Source organism: Hyperoodon ampullatus, assembly GCF_949752795.1.
Source record: "Hyperoodon ampullatus genome assembly, chromosome: 15".
In the NCBI taxonomy this organism is placed as follows: Eukaryota; Metazoa; Chordata; class Mammalia; order Artiodactyla; family Ziphiidae; genus Hyperoodon; species Hyperoodon ampullatus.
In genome coordinates, this window is record NC_136928.1 from 52504114 (window position 1) to 52524660 (window position 20547).

The 20547-nt window shown below is 40.4% G+C and overlaps 1 protein-coding gene across 1 annotated transcript in view; it reads right to left on the reverse strand.

The window, feature by feature from the left end:
* CAMKMT (calmodulin-lysine N-methyltransferase) overlaps nucleotides 1-20547 on the reverse strand; it is a gene marked incomplete at its 3' end in the record, with an annotated part of 399114 nt that overhangs the window by 53345 nt on the left and 325222 nt on the right. The window lies entirely within an intron of this gene.

The window sequence follows — 20547 nt, forward strand, 5'->3', positions numbered from 1 at the left end:
TGTTTGATTCTATACTAATGTTTTTCAATATGCATAATTATTTCATTTCTTCAATTAAAAAAAATCAAACTGTAGTATAAAATTGAGAAATTTAAATTTCACCAACTTTAGTACATCTTTCAATTTAACAATAATCCTACCCACTAAATTCCATGGAGGGGCATTTTCTAAAATCATCATCTGTAAATCATTTATTTAGAAGACATATAGTTTTCATGAATGAATATAAATTGTTTTAAGAGAAGACAGACATGCTTGGAAATTATAGTTTCTAGTGGTTATCCCAGGATTACAAGTGCTTTTAATTTTTTTCTTTATACTTTTGCTATTTTCCAAAAATTTTTACAATGAATATATATTGCTCTTGTAATCTGAATAAACTATACCCTTATAAAAATTATGTTTTCCCCATGTGGTCAGACTTAAAGATCAGGCAGGGTACCAGGCATCCTGCACCACCTGGGGCTGAGAATGCCATGTGGTCTTGGGAAAGAGCAGGGAATGTTCCTTGCCTTAGCACTAAGCACTCTTCTAATGGGTCCTGATGCAAAGTTGAAACACCTAACGTGACTTAATTTTCCCGGATGCATCTCCAGCTTCAAGGAGTAAGAAATGCAAACATTTCAGAGAAGATGATGTCAAAGAAATGCTAAGTAAAATCCTAAGAGAATCAATGGATAGACATACAAACAGCAAAGAAATGACTCTATAGAGCATCTGTTGCAGGAAAGTCCAGTCAGGTGTACTCACTAGCTCAGTCTTCCTGGCATTTCTGGTAGAAATGACAGTTTGGGGGAGAAACAAAGTAAACCAGCAAGAAGTGTCTGTAGTCATATTTAGAAGGAAAGTCAGAGAAGCAGTGGAGTGTAGCAGTTAAGATCACAGGTACTTAGGAATCAGACTCAGTTGGGCTCCAGCCCCAGCTCTGCATTCCCTAGCTGAGTGACCTTGGCTAGATTACTGAACCTCTCTATTCCTCAGTTTCCTCATCTGTAAAATAACATTATTGTAATATCAACCTTACAGGATTGCTGTGAGGATTAAAAGAGTAAAGTATACGAAATGTATTTAGAACAGCTTCTAACTCATAACAAGCTCAAAGAAAATGAAAGTTGTTGTTAATGTTTTTCTCCTGCAGAGGATAAAAGAGTGGAAGAGATAATATATGAACCCCAAACAGTTATCCTAATAACCAGAACACACGGAGAACCTTTTTAGCCTGCTCCTAATGATTAGCTTTGGCACGACCCCAAAGTCCTAATACCTGGCCTACCACCACACAAAAAGAACTCCAGAAAGACTAAAACACATAATAAAATTCTCTGAAGGAAGAGCCCAAGACAGTGTTCCACACCAAGTGAATATAATCACCACAATAATGAATTTCTTTATGCCTTTAGTAGATGGTTTTGAGGTTTTAAAAAATAATGATAGGGGAAGGGTATTTAACTAAAATTCAAGCCTTGATTAAGTACAAAAATTTGACTTCTAAAAGGCACAGTCTTTTACAATAGTTTTATAATTTTCTCCCCAAAATTATAGAGGTTGATTTTTAACTAAATTAAATACAAAAAGTTCAAAGAATAAAGTTTAAAAATGACCTAAAATTCCACCACTAGTATATAATCACTGTTAACATTTTGGACATCATTCCGAAAAATCTCTCTAGGCATAAAGATATTTTACACAAGTGGGATCTTCTCATGGATGTATTCAATAATCTCATTTTGCCCTACTCAGTAGGATGGATAGATTCCCACGACAAAAAAAAATATACTATACCTGCATCATTTTTAATGACTGCCTAAATACTTTATGTTTGCATCATAATTTATTTAACCAGTTTCCTTTTGATAGACATTTAAGTTAATTTCTAAGTTTTTGATATTATGAGATTATAAAGTGGTAAAATAAAGACACATTTTTTTCCCCAACATATAATTTTTCTCCTTAGGTCAAATACCCAGAAATGGGAAATCTGGTCAAAAGTCAAGTACATTTCACATTCTGATATATCAAACTGCCCCCCGCAACAAAACTGTACCAAACTACACCCCTAATAAAGGTGTTTATTTCCAGGGGACTTCCCTGGTGGTCCAGTGGTTAAATGTCCATCAACTAAGGAATGGCTAAATAAAATGTGGTATGCCCATGCAACAGACTATTATTTGGCAATAAAAAGAAATAAAGTACTGATTCATGTTACAACATGGATAGAACATGAAAACACTATGCTAAGTGAAAGAAGCCAGACACAAAGGACCACATGTTTATGTCTTATTTTTCCATTTATGTGAAATGTCCAGAATAAATGAGGGGTGATTACTAATGAGTATGAGGTTTCTTTTAGATGTGATGAAATATTCTAAAACTGATTGTGATGATGGTTCCACTACTCTGTGAATATACTAAAAAAACAGTGGGTGAATTGTATGGTATGTGAATTATATCTTAAAGCTGTTATCTTAAAAAGTTTTCTCATTCCATTACATGAGAATGTAATGGTCTTTTTAAAAAGATTTTATTTTTAAAGAAATTATACACATACATAGTTTAAAGAACCACTGGGTTTTATGAGAATGATTAAGACAAAACAGTAGTACCCAGCCCACCTGCCCAATCTTTCTCCTTCCTCAGGAATTACTGCTTTCAATTCTTTTAGCTGATTCTTCTGGTAATTACATTTTTCTACATACATGTTTATAATGTTACTTCTTGATTTTTCAGTTTTTTTTTTTTTTTTTTTGTGGTACGTGGGCCTCTCACTGCTGTGGCCTCTCCCGTTGTGGAGCACAGGCTCCAGACGCGCAGGCCCAGCGGCCATGGCTCACGGGCCCAGCCGCTCCGCGGCATGTGGGATCTTCCCGGACCGGGGCACGAACCCGTGTCCCCTGCATCGGCAGGCGGACTCTCAACCACTCCACCACCAGGGAAGCCCCGATTTTTCAGTTTTAGGCAAAATCCAATGACCCCCATTATGGAAGGTAAGCATTTTTTGCCTTTATCTCTACTCCTCTCCCCACACCACACATACCACACTCCTCAACCATCCACCATCACCATCTTCCTAATACAGGTATATTATAATTGGTAAGGTCACTACTCATTGTCAATTTTATTATAACCATGAAAAAAAAAACAACTGAGCTATGTTGTAAACTAGGTTTGGTTTTTCTCTCATGCACAATGTTTCCCCCCTCTGGAGTTTATAATTGTCATTTTTTTCCTCTCATTTGCTAAGATTTTTAATTCAATCTCAAAATCCAGTTGTTGATTTCTCCTTTCAATACAGTCACTCACATGAGGTATTCTATCAACTTCATTAGGAAATATCTCCTGTGCTTCCTGACCTGCCTAGGTCTGGACTGGACGCCCAATATACTTAGTGCACCAGTGTAGCTCTGATCTCCTGAAATCCATCTTCCCTATCATTCCAGGCTTCCTTTTGCCCTTCTGCTGTGTTCCATCTCTCGTGTCCTCTATGCTTTGTCTTCCTTTCTTGATTTACTTCCTCATTTTAGTGTAACACAGGCTCCGGCAGCTTCTTGAAAAAAAGTGTGTGGAAGGTAAATGTTAGAGAGCTTAGATGATTCAATGGTGATTTCAATCTGGAAACTCCATGTTTTTCAATTCCTGAAAAAAGGTTCTTGGGAAGTTCCATTGATTACTTCCTTACCTCCATTTTTATGTCTTCTTTCTCTGAAACTTATGATTTGGATGTTGAATCACCTGAACTCATTCTCTAATTTTTTTAATCTTTTCTCTCCTGCTTTCCATCTCTTATTGTTTTCTACTTTCTTGGAAGTTTTCTCAACTTGATCTTCCAGCTCTTTTATTGTTCTTTTCATTTATGCTATCATTGGTGGTAGTTCTCTGAATATTTCTTTTTCAGAGCATCTTACTCCTTTCATGAATGCAATGCTTTTTAAAAATTACTTGAAAATATTAATTTTAGTTTAAGTTTTCTTATCTTTACATAGTTTGTCTTCCTCATGTTGCTTTTTTCTGTTTATTGGTTTTGGTACCTGTCACATTAAAAGCTTTCCTCAGATACATCTGGTAGTTCTTTGTTGTTTACATAAATGTGATTGTAGAAAGATAAAAAGCTGATTGGAGGTGAAGAGGGCTGAGGAGTGCGGGTGGGGTGTGAGTGGAGGGGCTCAGCAATCAGTCAGCATTCGTTAACCTAGTCCCTCCACCCTGCTTTTGGTGCACTCTCTGATTTCAACTGTGCCTATTGTCCTCCAACCCAAAAACCCATGATTTAACCCTCTCCAGAGAATAAACCTCCTCTTCTGTTGGCAGTACAGAAGGGGAAGTTATCCAGTAGCCTGGAATGGGGAAATTACTGCTTCTTAACCCATTTTCAATCAATCCTCCTTATTTTAGTGCCCCCTCAACTCCTACTTTTAGAATTACCAGGTGACACCAATTCCTGAGCCTTTCAAAGTTTCAGGTATGAACTGGGTTGGTTCTCAACTTTCCCAATTGCTGGCTTTCTAATATCTGCTAAGTCAATGACGTCTCATCCATGTGCTTTTTGGCTTCCAAAATTATGTTCTATGTTCTCTTATTTTGTCATCCTTGTGGGTTTATGTCTTAAAAACATCCCTTTAACAGTGGTTCTGCTTCATGTAACAGAGAGAAACTCATTGGAAAAGTGATGAGAATAATTTTTAGAAGGACATACAAGCCAAGGATGCTAATGGGGAGGGTTTTTTTTTCTCAAGATTTTTATACTCCATTAATAATATTGTAGGGTTCTATCAATCAATTATAGGCACTTTTGCTATATTCTTGACATCATCTGATGAGGCAGAGCAGAATGATCATAGTGGCATTTACAGCAGTGAAAGTATTGATCCCGCCCAAAGCATTACAAAACATTTTAATTAATGGCTTATTCTAGATAACTCGTTTTCTAAAACATGCCATGAATTAGGACACTTCCTTAAAAGTTATTCAGTCATGTGACTTCCTATTCCTTAGTGCTTTCTGTATAAATTGAATTACTTTAACTCATAGGAGAAAAGACCTTTTTCATCCATTGGACCTCCTTAAAAGCATTAGCTAAACAAGAGTTCTATTTGGAAGAAGAAGAATATTATTCTTAGATTTCCATGGTCATTTGGTTTCATTCTTTTTTTTTTTGAACAAAGGTTTTATTCCCTACAGATAGTTCTGTTAGAACTGGGCCTATTGAATCTGTTAGACTTCAGAAAACCCATAGTCAGCCAACACTAAAATATGAAAAATTAGCTGTCTATGTAGAAATAATGAGGGGCAAAGTTGGTGATGTGATCTATTTCATGTATGTAACCACTTTTTTGTCATCTCTGAAGTAGCTTGTTTAGAATTACTTTAAATGCCAAGTTTTGTGGTTAATTTAGAAACAAACACATTCATCATTAACCCAAAGGTTGAACAAATCCTAAAATTAACTGTCTGTAGATATTGAGACATGAGTCTCTAGCCAAGCATGGGTCTTTCTAGAACACTTCCATTTGAGAGCTTTTTGCTTCCCTGTAGTCCGTGCTGTCAGATGTAGACAGCATCCGACAGGCAGCACTGCTGACTCCCTCTTCTCACTCTAACAGCTTGTACTTGCCCCATGATGACAACACACCTAGCTCTTGCGGCAGAGACATGGCTTTTCTGTGCTCAGCTGACATTTGGACAGCAAGCAGCAGCTTTCTTTACCCTCCTCCATCTAAATGATCATGTCTATCATGCAGGAGTCAGAAGTAAGGCCTCTCTCAAACCTGAGACTTAAACGGAGAGCCCAGCACAACTTTAGCTAAGCCGTTGACTCTTCTGGAAGAAGAAATGCACCGCTGGATATTACTAAAATGGCTGGCATGAGTAGGTAAACCTCTTGGACTGTTTTCAGTGTTTATGCTCTGTGTCCTTCTCCTTAAACATTTCTGCTTTGTCACTGATGCTTCAACCCATATTAGAAATCCATAAGAAGACTACAGAATGCTCTATAAATATTTATTGGGCATCTACTATGTTTCAGGCCCTGTAGATCAGCAGGGAATGCTACAGCATGGTCACTGGAGATTCAGTCTTGTTAGGGAAGGAGACTATTAGACAGACAATTACACAAATAATGTCCCTAATTATAACTGTAATAAATGCTGTGTGGGAAAAATAGAGGGTGCTTCTGAGAACCAATCATAGGGGACTTAACCTGGTTGGAGGGGAGGTTGGGAGGAGTCCATCAGGGAACACTTCTGTGTAGAAATGGCATGTAGGCTGAGACCCAGAGGATGAACAGCCAAGTAGAGGAGGAAGAGGGACACAGGGCTGGAGGGAATGGTCCACAGAAGGGGAGCACCATGAAATAAAGCTTTGAAAAGAAGAGCGTGATGTTCCAGGAATGGAAACAGGGTCAGTGGAGCTGTAGAATAAATGAGAAAGGAATAGGTAGGACAAGATGAGACTGGAGGGGTGTTTAGGGGCCAGACCCCACAGCCTCAAAGGCCATATTAAGAACTTTAAATTGCACCTTAATATAAATGATATGTTTTAAGCGGCAGAGTGGTATAATCAGATCCACATTTTAGAAGATCAGTCTGGCTACTCTAGAGAAAATAGATTAAAAAGGGGCAAGAGGAGGTGGGGGAAACTAGGCAGGAGACTACTACAATTACCTAGGTGGGTGCGGATGGTGGCTTGGGTGATGGTTAGTGGAGATGAAGAAAAGTGGAAAGATTTGGGCTATATTTAGAAGGTACACTGACAAGACTTATTAGTTAATTAGATGAAGGGGGTGGTAAGAGAGAGGGAAGTGTCAAGTGTGACTTAGGTTTATGGCATGAAGAAGTGGGTAGATGATGTACAGCACATACGTATAGGATTTTCCTTCAATTTTACATGACCTCCTCCTCAGGCTGAATTCATGGTACAAAAACACAGCGAGCAGTCTGGGGTCTGATTCTGGGTCTACCACTAACAGTCTGTGTGATACTGTGAAGTAATTTAGCCTTTCTGAGCATCAGTATCCTCATCCACGAAACACTAGGCTTGGGTAAGATTATGCTAGGGGGCTTTCAAGCTATAAAAAGCTACAATAAAGAACCACACCTCATGCTCTAGAGTTAAATAGAGTTCAGCTTGAATACTGGCTCTTACTGGCTATGTGACCTTGGGCAAGTACCTAAACTTTTTAAGCCTCATTCATTCATTCAACAAACAATTATCGGCAGCCAGGCCTGTTCTAGGAGTTGGAGATACAGCAGTGATTAATAGGGGCAATAAACAAAGTAATTTTAGATAGTGATAAATATTGTGAAGAAAATAAAATGTTAATGAAATGGAGAATAACTACTGGGGTGGGGCTGTTGCTACCTTAGGCAGCATTGTTGGGTAATGCCTCCGTTTTCTCATTTGTTAAGTACAAGCAATAATGTTACTGAGTCCAAGCTCGCTCTGCTTGCCACGGGACAGGCCAAGAAATCGGAGACGAGGTGTTGAGGCAAGGAATACAACTTTATTCGGAAGGCCGGCGGACCGGCAGACTAGTGTCTCAAAATAACCATCTTATCGGGGTTTGGATGCCAGTTTCTTTTATAGCACAGAGATGGGGGAGGAGATGAGCAAGTAAAGTAAAAAGGCCGATGCCTCAGAGCAACTAAGCCCGTGCGCCACAACTACTGAGCCTGTGCTCTAGAGCCCGCGAGCCACAACTACTGAGTCTGAGCGCCACGACTACTGAAGTCTGCGCGCCTAGAGCCCGTGCTCCGCAACAAGAGAAGCCACCGCAATGAGAAGCCCGCGCACCACAACGAAGACCCAACGCAGCCAAAAAATAAATAAGTAAATTAATTAATTAAAAAAAAAAGTAAAAAGGCCATAAGATGTGCAAATATCCCTTGGAATGTCCAGCCTCCGGGCGGGGATGTGTTAATTTCTTCTTTCTTGCAGCAATCCCCGGGTGGACAGGGTCAGGATGTTTCCCTGGACAAAGGCACTTTGGTTTAACATTCAGGCAGAGGGGCAGGGTTCCCCGAGGCAGGCCATTATGTATAGAAAGTATCCTTTTAGTGAACAAAAGCAGTGGAAAGCAAAGGTTAAGGTAAAAGAAACAGGTCCAACATGTAGTCAGATTTGGCTCTTCCCTGTTGCAACAACAGTACTTATTCATACCATTGTTGTGAGGATTAAATGAGATAATGCATGTAAGACACTTAGTGCCTGGGAGATAGCACATTTTTTTATAATGTTAGCTATTGCTGCTGCTATTGCCTTTGTTATTATTTTGACATGTTTCTATCCAGGGAATTTTATCAATCTTGATTATATTTTTATGATACCTTCAGGGAGATTATTATTCCTAATCGATAACCCACAAAATCAAACCAAAACTGAACGCTGGAAAAATCTGTCCTAGCTATGGGAACTTTGAAAATCAATCCTAAGTAAGAATTCCATATATATGGACAATACTTGCTCTATATTTGTCCCTCTGCTCTGACCAATTAACAGACTTGCTCTGAACAGTAATTATTAAGCACAAGCCTCCCTGTGTTTGTGGAGAGAGATCATGGAGAACACGCGTACATCTGGGTGAAAGGGAACATCCGTGTAGCTCAGTACAGTGAGAGGGTGGAAGCTCGCTCTGTGACATTCTAACATTTGTTGAATGCTGACTGCCGCCCAGGCACTACAAGGTAGATGAGGAAATCAAGGCACTGAGAGGTTATGAAAACTTCCCCCAAATTAGGCAGCTATTTTGTCATAGAGTCGGAATTTGAATCCAGGTAATCTGACTCTAGAGCCGTTATTCTTTTTTGTTTGTTTGTTTGTTTGTTTGTTTTGCGGTACGCAGGCCTCTCACTCCTGCGGCCTCTCCCGCTGCGGAGCACAGGCTCCGGACGCGCAGGCTCAGCGGCCATGGCTCACGGGCCTAGCCGCTCCGCGGCATGTGGGATCTTCCCGGACCGGGGCACGAACCCGTGTCCCCTTCATCAGCAGGAGGACTCCCAACCACTGCGCCACCAGGGAAGCCCTAGAGCCGTTATTCTTAACCTCTGTGCTATACTGCTGTCCACCAGATTGCAAAAACAAGGGTCCAAATGAATTGCTTTGCAATGTTATTTCTTCTGTTCCAGTGGAAGCCAACTGATACAGATAATGAGCATGTGGAAGTGAAGGGGCACAAAAAATTGCCCAGGTATTTCAACAGTAAATTCTTCTAGGACTACAAGCTGGGTCGGCTTATGGGTGTGATTTGATTAGAAATGCATTAAATTTTAAAACTTAAATTTTAATTCATATACCTATTAATTTGATGATTATGAGGTAAGGGAAAGCCGAAAGGAGTCCCAGCTCCAGTGTGAAGCAGAGGCAGGGCGGGAAAGAGAGTCTTCAGAGAGTATTCCCCAGACCAGAGCCTTCAGTCTGATGGTCAGTTTTAGAGTAGATGCTGCGAAATCAATTAAGTGACAGGAGAAATGTAGACAAGACGAGGAAGATGCTGAAGCACCACTGAGAAAAAGGAACACACTGCAGCCACAGCCACAGGTTCAGCGGCTCAGACAGTGAAGACGTGAACTTGGAAGACAGCTCTGAGGCTTATTAGCTTTGCGACCTTAGCGAGTCACTTAAGCTCTCCTTGCATCAACTCCTTATCTGGTAGTAATAATACTGTCTAAACTGTAAGTATAGATGGGAATGTAATAGGGAAGAACAAATCTGACTCCAAATTGGATCTGTTTCTTTTACTTTAACCTCTGTATTCTATTGCTTTTGCTACAAGTTAAGAATGTTGCCTATAGCCTGAAATATACAGGATAACACATTCTCAGGCTCTGACCTTTAAGGTATAATATAACATTTTCCATTCTTACAGAGATAAAAAGTTGCAGAACAGAGAATAACACTTGCTTGTTGGAGGTTTACAGGAACATATGGCCTGACTTAGTGGACAGCTGCAAGACCAAAGGACTGGGACACCAAGAAGTTTACAATAACCAACCACACCCCCTCCCCTTTTAGTATAAAAGAAGCCTGAAATCTAATTTGGGGAAGACGGTTCTTTGGGACACTAGTGTACCATCTTCCCCATCTGCTGGCTTTCCAGATAAAGTTGTAACCCCTTGCCCCACCAACTCGTCTCCGGATTTATTGGCCTCTCGTGCAGGAAGCAGTATAAGCTTGGACTCGGTAACACGAGGATTGAATGAACTATAAGAGTACCAAGTAAGTGCAATTATTTATTTATTTATTTTTATTTATTTTTTGTGTGGTACACAGGCCTCTCACTCTCGTGGCCTCTCCCGTTGTGGAGCACAGGCTCCGGACACGCAGGCTCAGTGGCCATGGCTCACGGGCCCAGCCGCTCCACGGCACGTGGGATCCTCCCGGACCAGGGCAGGAACCCGCGTCCCCTGCATCGGCAGGCGGACTCTCAACCACTGTGCCACCAGGGAAGCCCCCAAGTAAGTGCAATTAGTGTTTGTTGTTGTTGTTATTAGCATCACTTATTGAAAACTTACTACCTGGCAAACACTGAGCTGTGTACTTTATATAGATTATCTCATTTAATCCTGAAAACAACCCTATAAGGTATGTACTGTCATTATGGCCAGCTAAGGGGCACAGCGAGGTACACCAAAGCACAGAAAGTTTCAATGGCATAGCCAGGGTTTGAGCCCACCTACTCAGTCTCTAAATCTCAGTCTCTTAAGCACTACACTAATTGCCCCAACCCTGGTGGCTGGTTCTGGAATCAAAAGGACTAGTTTCTAGTTCTCATGACTCATTCAACAACTAATTTTGGGACTTTGGACAAATCATATTTGGGCTTTAGTTTCAAGAATAAATTGGAAGGGTCAAATTGATTTCTGAGGACCCTTCCAGCTCTAAATTCAATGCCTATAGATCGTTATAATTGTGCATTTCCAAACTAAAGCTATAAAATCGTCAGTGGGCTTTAGTCCATGACATTTTAAAGAAATTAGGTTGGTTAAAATGTTTCATTTGTACTATAATTCAGGAAATATTTTAGAAAGGATTCAAAACCATCTTAGAGATCAAGTCTTCATAACATGTCCACTTTTTTTTTTTTTTTTTTGCGGTACGCGGGCCTCTCAATGTTGTGGCCTCTCCCGTTGTGGCCTCTCCCGTTGCGGAGCACAGGCTCCAGACGCGCAGGCTTAGCGGCCATGGCTCACGGGCCCAGCCGCTCCGCGGCATGTGGGATCTTCCCGGACCGGGGCACGAACCCGTGTCCCCTGCATCGGCAGGCGGACTCTCAACCACTGCGCCACCAGGGAAGCCCAACATGTCCACTTTTATTGAATTAGAACTGCCTTTGTTAATTAAATATCACAGCTTCAGAAAAGAATTACTCTACATCTATATATTCTACTTGTGATAGCTTTTTATTTACTTAATCCAGCATATTAATATCAGACAACTTCCTCAAGTCCAGTTTTTCCTTTTCCAATACTGAGCACAGTTCTCAGATATATGCTGTATTTTTTCCTCAAACATATTACTTTCTCAGAATAACAAACTACCTTTTGGGCAGAAGAAATTCTCCAAAGGTCTCAAAGCACAGGTAGAAGAATCTCCCAGTGTGAGCTCTCTGGGTGAGTAAATGTTCCATCTCCATTGGTCAGAGAGGATGTGAGAAAGTGAGAACAGTCATTTTTCCGAAAGGTAGACCCAGGGGATCAGACCAGAGAGCTCTGAGCAGGAGAGAAACATGGCCTGGGTTCCCCCAGGAACGCAGCACATCCTTCCCATAGGCAAAAAAAAAAAAAAAAAAGGGAAGACTTTCATTGCCAGTTTTACTCCAAGTAACATCCTCCCCCAAGGCCCTCAGTGCCAGTGTCCTCAGCGTAGAATCACCCTTTTTAAAATAGGACTGTCTTGTGTCTTAAAACATCAAGTAAGAGCAGTAATGTGTCTAATGGAGTGGAACAAAGAGGAAAGTATTAGAAATAATTGCTAGTGTTCCTTATGTTAGGTATCTGATCACTTCACCCATGTAGACACACACTTGTTACATGGCACACCAAAGGAGAGTAAGGAGGGTGTGGTCCTCCTCGAGTTATGTATGATTCCTGAATTTGATTTCTACAGCAGCTTCCTGCCTTGGAGTCCAGTTTTATCTCACTTCTGGGTAAACACTGATACTGAATTCCAAACAAATTGAAAACTTTTTGTTCCATGTGGAGTGCATGCTCTGTGCATTTATGAAAGCCCCCCTGGAGAGAAAATGGTATTTAGGAGGCACATGCTACAGATGCCAAAGCCACAACGTACTTTTATTAAAACGGCCCTGGCATTAGGCTAGTTAGGCAACAGAACTTGTTTAGCAGTGTCATTTGGAAGACACCAGCATTTCAAAACTGCCTTCATTCCAAATTCCTCCTCTTAGGAAGGAGGATGAGGAGGACAAGGAGGACCACCTCCCCTTTTTATAGCAGGAATTGCCTGTAGCAAGTTCCAAAAGGTAACACACCATTTAGCAAATTAACTTGGTAAATAAGGCAACGTCTTGCTGAGGTTCAGTCTAAACCCACTTTAAATAAACCCCTCGGGCTTCCCTGGTGGCACAGTGGTTGAGAGTCCGCCTGCCGATGCAGGGGACACGGGTTCGTGCCCCGGTCCGGGAAGATCCCACATGCCGCGGAGTGGCTGGGCCCGTGAGCCATGGCCGCTGAGCCTGCACGTCCGGAGCCTGTGCTCCGCAAGGGGAGAGGCCACAACAGTGAGAGAGAGGCCTGCGTACTGCAAAAAAAAAAAAAACCTCTCTCTGCCATTCTATCTGAAAGTAAATGTATAATATTCAGGTAGCTAAAAAAACGAAACCAAAGGAACACTATGAGAGTTGGCTGGGAATCTCAGCTGTGCAAAACGGCCGCCTGTCCTTGCTGTCTCCCTGCTCATCATTATTCATTGATATCAGGGAAATACGATGGTCTGCTCTCCAGAAATTTCTGCTGGTACCCGAGCTTGGGTGGCTCACTGCAACTAATGTGGAAATGGAGTGCGAGGCACGTCCTGGCTGTCAACACAGGGGTCTTGCTCCGTCGGGGCCATCTACAAATGGCTCCAACCAACTTGTATGATTGTCTTTAACACCTTTTTGTATTTTTTAAAGAAATGAATTTGATTTCATTTTCCTTCCCCAGTTTTCAAATAGTCATTAAAAATTAAACAACACTGGGAAAAGCCTTTTGTGATTATAGCCTTCATTCTCCTGCAACAAACTGGATCTATAAATTTACGTACCATTGTAGATGTAAATTACAAAATTTATATTCAACCATATTAAAACATCTATTCCAAAAATGATTACCAGTTGTGAAAAGCAGACAGGCTTATCACTTGCTGTCAGTTGTTCATGTCTAGTTAAGCAATAATGTGCTAAAACTGCTCTTTTGTTTTGTGTAAGAATTTTGGCAATAGAAGAAATGAACACTTGGTTAATAAAAACTCAGGCTGCTTTTTGCTTTGATGGAGGAAGCAGCTGCCTGTTTTCATTTGCTGCAGAGCAGCAAAACCCATCAATATAATAAGCAGCTTAGATGCATCCATCCACAGCATCTGTAAGGATATAGGGCTATTCGCTCAAAACCAATCCCTGGTTTAATTTTAACAAAGATGTGTCTGACATATTTGAAAATGCATTCTAATAGGTTTGGAAACATGAACAGTTTCTCTTTCTTTTAAACACTTTTTATGGATTCGAAAGGGTAGTATACATAGCTGAATGATAGCAATGATAAAAACCAGTTCAAACTGTGAGGCCATCCTAAAACAAGGGCAGTGAAGAGAGTAAATCAAGAGGCAGTTATTTGGTTCCCTTCAAAGTGGAAGTAGTTAATTTAAATGTGATTTTATTCAATTATTCATTCAAACAAATATTTACTGAATCCTTACTATATACTGAATTGGGCTAGACGCTGAAGCCACATTTCCTACTCTCAACGAGTTCACTCTTCGGGGGAAAAGATGGGCACAAAAATATAAGTAACACAATGCAGTAAGCACAGGGACTCACATATGCATTTTTCTATTACCTTATTCTTTTTCAAAAATCCAAATGGGCCTAGAACATGGTAGAAACTAACATAAAAATTAAAAATCACGTACCGTCTCCTCTATTATATAGTTACTTTGTTAGATATACTTAAAAAAAAAGACAATCTGATAAAAAAAATCAAATTATGTTTAAACACATGTCAAACTGTTTACTAGTATAGCTAAGAATTATCACACCTTGGAGAGAAAGTTTTAGGATTTCAAGTTTTGTTTGGACAGCCTCTAATTTTACAATAACGATTAGACACTTTCACATGATCATGAATACACCACATGGCAAGCCTAATAGAAAACACAAACTTGAAAGCAACTTACAATGTGATACAGTATGCTTTGGCTAGTAAACTTGCAAAGAGATTATTCTGTTTTATTTTATTTTACTGCTGGGTAGCATTCCAAAAAGTCAGATAATTCTAAATCCTCCTCTTTTTCTGATTCAATATCAGATAAGTGAGCATCTCAGCATGATCAACCAGGGACCTGTCTGATGGTAGACATGAATGTAGGGTTAGCCATCTGCTTCTCAGGATATCAAATTTAAATGAGCACTCATTTGTAGAATCATTGAGAAAATGCTCCCATAAATTTAGAGCTAAGGGCTTTCTTATTCAGACATGCTCACTGTAAAACACACATACCTGGGTTTTAAAAATAAACTTTTTATTTTGGAATAAGTCTAGATTTACAGAAAAGTAAAAAGTTGCAAAGATAGTTGCAAAGATAGTATAGAGTTGCTGGCTACCCTCCACCCAGATCCTCTCATTGTCAACATCTTACATTTGTCAAAACTAAGAAACTGACATTGGTACATTAATATTAATTAAATTCATGGGTTTGTTTTTAATGGAATGGTTACTATTCAAGATGAGGGTTGATGAAGGTATCTGTCAGAAAGTCACAAATGAAACCAAAAGGACAATACTGGCATCTTTCCTATCTTTCCTCCCTTAATTCTCTTTCTTAAGTTACTGTAAAGAAATTCATATCAGCCTTAAGAGCTAAAATAAGACATAAAATGCATGTACCTCAGGGTTTAAAATAAAATCTGACCCCATCAAGAGAAGTGTATAGCCAAGTGAAGCCTTGGTTCCCCATTCTGTTGTTGAATGGGCAGAATATTATTTTCTACGTCATTATTCACATAGAAATTCTGATTGCCCGTATTCAATTAATACTTTCATATCACAGTGTGATATGGACCTTACAACCAATCTGTGGCAGCATGAGTTAAGAACCACAAAGAAGTCAGAGGTCATTATTTTTCCCCCATTCAGAGTGTTTATAAAGCACTCACTGTACACCCTCTCCCCTCTGTGCCTGGTTTCTCCCCTCCTCTGATCTGCTGCTTAATGGCTGGGCACAATGCTTCCAGAATCCTGATAAGCATCATGGGTTATGTACTGGTTAATAGTGGTCTCTTCAACAGCAAGTTGGAAAGACACCTTTGGAGAGATTCTTTTTAGTTATTACAATTGGTAGCTGCCATGGACTGAATCGTGTTCAACCCAGATTCATATGTTGAAACCCTAACCTGCAGTGTGACTATATTTGGAGGTAGAGCCCATAAGGAGGTAATTACAAGGTGCTAAGGGTGGGTCCCTGATATGATAGGATTAGCACTCTTATAAGAAGAGACTCCAAAGAGTGCTCCTCCCCACACTGTCCTTGCACAAAAATGAGGTCATGTGAGCACATGGCCACCTACAAGCCACAAAGAGAAGCCCCACAGAAACTATGTTGTCTTGGACTGCCAGCCTACAGAACTATGAGAAGCCATCCAGTCTTTGGCATTTTGTCTCAGCAGCGCAAGCTGACTACAACAGTGGTCAAACCTTGGGGTCTGATGTTTGGGTGAATACTGCCTCTCAAGCCCCAGAACATTCTAAGCTGAAGGAACTCCCTCCCTAAAATGTAGACTGGGCCCAGAGAGCAGACAGACCACAGCCGTGGCCCCGGTGGAGCCCCTTACTTTGTCCATTACTTTCTTCCTTCCCCTCCCTTCAGTTTCTCTTTTATCCCTTTCATCTTATCTCCTCCTCTTTAATTTTTACTGCAGTTTTCAGCCCCCTTTTCCATTTAAAAGAATTCATAATAGAAAAGCAAACATTAATCATACTCTGATAAAGAAATTTTGCTTATACTACCTTCAAGCTTTCATAAAAAATACTTTGATTTTTTTTTTATTATTATTATTTTTTTGCGGTACACGGGCCTCTCACTGTTGTGGCCTCTCCCGTTGCGGAGCACAGGCTCCGGACGTGCAGGCTTAGTGGCCATGGCTCACGGGCCCAGCCGCTCCGCGGCATGTGGGATCCTCCCGGACCAGGGCACGAACCCGTGTCTCTTGCATCGGCAGGCGGACTCTCAACCACTGCACCACCAGAGAAGCCCTTTATGTTGTCTTTGAACATAACACCTTCAGGACAGGGAGCTCATTGCTTCTCTTACTTCTCTGTGGCATGTTTACATGATGTATGTGAAGGCATGCTGGATTCATGCAGAACGGTAGCAAAACATTCTAAACCGGGAACTCACAACAATGAAAAATGAATACTTCTTCTTTTACAAGATCTATTTGCTGAGCTTCATATGATGTATCTACTTAGGACCTGATTCTACCTGGTAGTGCAATCACAGGTCAGTTCTAGTGTGGATAAGTTTCTAACTGGGCTCCATCCACTTTCACTGGCTTTCTTATCTACATCCACAATCTGCAGAGCTGGCAGGACAATTATCACCAGAAGACAGGATAGATGCTCTGGGGAGTAAGGCTGTCCTGGGCCTGAAAGGTACATGTTTACAAGTTTCCAGGCCAGCAACAAAGAATCCACATTCAATAGGCCATCTTCCTCTAAATCAATCCTTTTGCCTCATTCAGCAGAGCACATGTCATGGGTCTTCATATCTGGGACTTATCTGTGGATATCTACAAACATGCAGGTCTCTAATCAGAGCAGCCTGGAATGAGTCCCAGAATGGGCCCTTTAAGTGACCTGAGATACAGAAAATGATCCTCTCTGTTGCTTTTTTTTTTTTTTTTGGCCCCTTCTCTTTGCTACGATAAAATTTGTAACCTTAACCCATATAGCAAAGTGTTTTCTCTGAGAATCACAACTCCTTGAGAAGGGCCTTCAAAATACACTATTTAAACTGAACTATTGCTCTGGACTTGACACCACGGTTATCTTTCTGTTGAGAAAAATACAGAAATTCTAGAGCTGTTATATTGTTACCGGCCCTTTCACACCAGGACACACGAATGTTCTTAAGATGAGATCAAAGTACACGGGCTGAGTTGTTGAGAGTGGAGAAGTCATCATGGTCTCTATGGACTCATGCTGGACTTCTCAGGACAGAAAACAGATTCCCTTCTCTCTCCAGCAGCAAAGAGTTCACATTACTGTGAACTCCCATCATTCCTCTTCCTTGGCCCCAGCCTCAACAAATGACTGAAAAACATGGCTTCAAACCCAGAGTGTTGTATTTAGCCTGGAATATCTTTTTCATCGGTTTATGTTGCCTAATAGCACTAAAGAGATTGTGGCTGAGCAAACACTATAGTAAAAGGTGAAATTCATACCATAATTGACATGAAAAACAATAACCTTATGGAAGAAGATGAAATAGTGTTTACATATAATGAGAATAATTACTTCCTACTTTTCATGGGCACTTTAGTGAAATCTCAATTTATGAAGTAAGGCCTAAAGAATTAAGGGGCTTGCTTAGCTAGTCAGTGGCTGAGCTTGGGTTAGGACCACACTGCCCTAATACCTCACCTTGCTTCTCTTTTCAGAGTAAGAGACTTGAACAACAGTGTAGGAAAGACATCATGATTTGAATTTGCATCTTGTGGAAAGAATTTTACCTTCCAGGTGGAAATCAGTGCTTGAAGAAATGAATCATACACATTCCAATTTCAACATATTCACAGGCTCTTAGCAATTAAATTTAAGTCCTTTTGGTTTCTATTTCTCGATAAACAGTTTTATGGAAACACTGTCTCCAAACCATGGCTGGTGGAAGAGGCTATAGACACATTCAGCTGTAGCTCATCTAATATCAGAACCTCTGAATTGAGACCAGGAAGCAATGTACAATCTTTGGAAATAGTGAACCCTTTCCCCAGAATTACAATGATTATGTGCCTTGCTTTAGAAAATTGAGCTTCTGTTTGTTTTCAGGAAATTTATCATCTGATTGGTCACTATTCTTACTTATTCAAATACCTACATGTAATGTGTCTTGCAATTAAGAGTTCATAGCAGGGCTTCCCTGGTGGCGCAGTGGTTAAGAATCTGCCTGCCAATGCAGGGGACACGGGTCTGAGCCCTGGTCCGGGAAGATCCCACATGCCGCGGAGCAACTAAGCCCGTGCGCCACAACTACTGAGCCTGCGCTCTAGAGCTCACGTGCCACAACTACTGAGGCCTGTGCGCCTAGAGCCCGTGCTCTGCAACAAGAGAAGCCACCGCAATGAGAAGCCCGCGCACCGCAACAAAGAGTAGCCCCCACTTGCCGCAACAAGAGAAAGCTCACGCACAGCAGCAGAGACCCAACGCAGCCAAAAAAAAATTTTTTTAAAAAGAGTTCAAAGCAGATTCCAACAATTCTTTTGATTACCAGAATTCCAGTCATAATAAAAAAGTCATTTTATTTTATTTTGTGGTGTCCAGGGAGGGGAAATCATGAAATATATACAATTTCCACACACAACACGGCACTGAGAAATGTAGTTTTCTGTGTATTCTCTTCTAAGAATATTTTCAACATTTCTGGATTGTCTCCGCACTCAGGAATAGGACTGAAATCTCCAGCTTGGTATTTATCTGAGGCTGTGATAGCTCAGTCGTCGGCCGCCAAATGCCAAGATAGGGGGAATCTCATCATCCAGAGACCAGCTGCATGATGGGCATTTAATAGATATATCAAACCTTAGGATATATGCTAAGCTGAAGAGATGATTGGTTGGTTGATACACTGATTGATTAGCATAGGGAGAATGGGTTTCTTCTTGACAACCTAAGATTATGCTTCAGCTAAGCTCAAATTGCTTACACCTCTTCTATTGGGTTTAAAATTACAGTCCTGTCATCTAAAATCTCTCTTCAATGAAATTTTTACCATATATAAAAATTAAAGGGAAAAAGAAAGTAGGAGCACTGGATAAGAGTAAATGGAATAGATACATTTCATGCTACTGTTGTTGATTCCACTAGGAAAAGTTGATATGTAAATCCCCTTGAAAAATGTTACACACATTTCATAAATGATTACTGAATATTACACAATAACTCAGGGGGAAAAAGTTCAGTATGCTAAAGTCAGTGAATACTATATTTTCAAATATACAAAAGTCAGATTTCCTCTATAGAAATCTGAGAATTTAGTAAAACCCTCTATTAATCAGGTTTACCTTCTGGAGCACATAGATGCCATCCTTGGACTTTTAATATTTTAACTGCTGGCATGCCTTTCAGGGGGCAGGGGGAGAAAGGGCAGATTTATGTAGACTGCGGATTAGCTTTGTTTTTGAAGCAGCTTAACACAAGTAGCAACTTCTTTAATTAGCACTAATGATCCTAAAGATAGTCACATGGACATCTTGAAATATTTGAATATTGCTCCTGTTTCCCACGCATGTGGAATCAGGTATTCTTTAAAGTGAAACAAAATTAGATGAATGAAGGATACACAGCCATTCTATCAAACTCTAAACTGATATTTAAGTGGTATTGAAAAAAAAAGCATCAAGACTTTGCACAAAAGGCCCAAATTTAGAGCTCTACAAACGTCTGATACTCTTAGTTAACGATAAATTCATTAAACATAAGCTTGTTTTATGATGTCCTGTTTAAAGATTCACTCTCATTGTACTCTGAATTATTAGAGACTGGCTAAAGAAAGGGCCTTGCTTTCTCTCCTTCCTCCCCGTCCCCTCCCCCTCCAAAAAAAAAAAAAGCTGGTAAGCTTTAATTCAGCACTTTGAAGAACACCCCCTCCTCTCCCTGAGCAAATAAGGATTTGGTTGCCGAATCACACTGGATAAGTGGTTCATTGAGAATGTTAAAATCTGCATTAATAAATAGGACTGGCCTTCTCGGATTTTCCCCCTTCCTATCAGCTATGAGCGGTAGGGGATCAGCTGCGACTAAAATCCCCAGCTGAACAACCCACATACAACTCAGTGAGCAGACTTAAAACAAGGCCATTTATTGGTGACTGTTATGCAAACAAAGCATCCAAGTCTTAGAAACAGATGTCAACTGAAGCATATGCTTACTGTAAACTGGAATTTGATTCTCTTTATAAAAACAGACATAAATGGGCCTTCAGAAAGTAGACTGCCTCTTGTCTACCGTTGCCTAACTTGATTCAGCCTCAAGCTTTCAAAGAGATGAATAGACTGATATGTGAGGGCAAAAGAATAAAACTTAGAAAAAATTAAATTGGAATAAATGATAACATGTTGGAGCAGTTCCC